The sequence below is a fragment of the Alligator sinensis genome, unplaced genomic scaffold (genome assembly GCF_000455745.1).
Source record: "Alligator sinensis unplaced genomic scaffold, ASM45574v1 scaffold802_1, whole genome shotgun sequence".
NCBI classification, from domain to species: domain Eukaryota; kingdom Metazoa; phylum Chordata; order Crocodylia; family Alligatoridae; genus Alligator; species Alligator sinensis.
The window spans coordinates 2,220,721-2,223,154 of NW_005841918.1; the positions used below are offsets into that span (position 1 = coordinate 2,220,721).

At 37.4% G+C, this 2,434-nt stretch overlaps 1 protein-coding gene across 3 annotated transcripts in view; it reads left to right on the top strand.

Moving 5' to 3' along the window:
* GRIA4 (glutamate ionotropic receptor AMPA type subunit 4) overlaps nt 1-2,434 on the top strand; it is a 383,074-nt gene that overhangs the window by 107,372 nt on the left and 273,268 nt on the right. The gene's annotated exons all lie outside the window — the stretch shown is intronic.

Consider the following 2,434-nt stretch of genomic DNA (forward strand, 5'->3'; position numbering starts at 1 on the left):
AAGCAAATGAAATGGAAGTTCCCAGAATTTGGTATTTTGGTAGTTTGTAAGTAATATCCTAAAATGGTTAAGATTTCATTTTATCTCAGGGATACTAATTCTACCATATTACATCTTTAATTTCTGTGTATTCTGTGCCAACTAATGGTCTACCAAGGCACAGGTTCACCGAGAATTGAACCCACATATTTTTCAGGACATGAAATAATAGGGCAAGTGTGTGCATTGACATTGGTCAAATTTCAAACTGTTTCCTAAGGGTAACATTTCTATCATTCCCCAATTCCTTGAGTTCTCTTTTCCTTCATTATCTACTCATCTACCAAGAAGTCTTGTGTGTGTATCCATCCTAATACTAACAAGTGTGTAACTGAGAGAGAGAGAGAGAGATTCTGCTGTTTCAGGACTCTTTCTATAACTTGGAAGAAACATGACTTTACAGTTTGACTGATTCCTGGAGTACTATCTAAAACTATGATAACTCAGTGCACATCTGAGATCATTTCAGTTATTCTTGGAGATTTCACCTTTCTATATGGTGACTATCTGTTTTGTCTGAGTCATCTTGTCCCATTACATTTTAGTAGTTTTAGTGATTTTGGGACTCAGACAGCAGGAGTGGTAATTAGTGAAACGAGGCAACATCAGCCATGACAGGAACTTATTAATGCTTTCACAATATACATTGTGAACAACACTTGTAAGGAAGCCATTGGCCCATAGGCATATTTTGTGTGTCACTTCCTATGTTTTAATCCTTAAAATTGCTTATCCTGTGCAATTGCTCTGAGAATTCTTCATAGATTCAACAAAGTCTTGGGGCTTATTAGGATTTGCCCTCTGGCAGAACTAGGATTTTGAAAAGGAAGGGTGCAGATGCTGTAGTGCATCATCACATATAAAACAACACATAGTTTTCTCAAGTTAAAAAGAAACTAGAAGCCTAGGGCTATATTATTCAGTTTAAGACCTAAGCAAAAACATCTATGTTTATTGTAGTGCACATTAATTTGCTATAACAAACAAAATAAACAAGCAAAAAATAATCAAAATATGTTGTTTCATTAGCCCTGTAGTCATTAAAATTAATTGTACATCTCTTCTTCAGATTCATAAAATAAACTTTAGCTTTCTTGAGCATTTTCACAAGCGCTTTCTTGTACCTCTGATGCTTCATTGAAAGTTATTTCCACATCTGAGTTAACGTTCACTTGAAAACTCAGGTAAAAGTTTCCATGTCTGAGTTAATGCCTTTAGCTAGAGTTATAACAGTCTGTAGGGCTGTGAAATAGGAGCTTCATTACTAAGAAAAGCTAAGAGACAGCAGAATCGCACAACAAATGGTAGCATCAAAGGATAATATCATAATGGAGAGAAGGTTTTTAACATCTGTGGAATGAGAGTTTAGAAGGTAGAATATAATGAGCCATGAAGTCAATTTCCTCCCTTCTGCTGCCGGAATAGAAATGTCACTGCCACTGCTAGGCAGTTAGTTTTAAACTTTGAGTGGACTACAAATCAGAGAGTGTGATTGCACTGTTGCACCTACCCTGGATTTTCCCCTGGGCTTTCCTACACTGGCTCAGGACAATGCTAGAAACTATTACAATTAATCATGCTGCTATTGATGCATGCATACTACCATTCTGTCTCCCATAGATAGAAATTAGCCATCTTAGTTCAGTGCTGGGCAAGTGTCAGTGAACTCAGTCTCTGGAGTGCTCTAACATTTTTCCATTCTGTTCAAGTCATATCATAGTCTAATTTTGTGACATCATAGTCTATATCTATAGAAAAACAATTAGTTTCAAATTGTGCATTGTGGCATTAATGAAAGAATTGGGCTGAAAGTATAGACACCAGGCTCTTCCAGTCATCAAATTAGACATAATTCTTGTGAGTCAGCAACCCGAGGAGTACAAAAAAGAAGTATTTAACGTTTAAACATGAGGCAAATCTAATTATGCTGTTTTCCAAAACATCTTGGACAACGTGATTAAGTGTTTCTGGCTATAATTTTAAAACATATAGAGTTATTTTTTATTTAATTTTTAATTTGGGAGTGACCAGCATATAAGATTTGAGTTAAATGTTTTTTAACAAATGCCAGCTGTAGAATAGTTGTTGACTTCACAGTGCCATTCCAATACGGATCCATTAGCCCATTCATCACTATTATGAACTTATTTCTTTTTGTGCTCAGTAGTGTAAATTGTTGGGGGGGTAAACTGATTACTATCCCCAGGTGCCGACTATGAGGAGTCACCACAATCTCCATTCCTGCATTCCCCCCCACCCCACCCAGCCTGTCCTCGGGAGTCTTTGCCATAGAAAGGGCAGCTGTGCACTACCTGGCCATACATTCATAGATGCTAGGGTCGGAAGGGACCTCAATAGATCATCGAGTCCGACCCCCTGCATAGGCAGGAAAGAG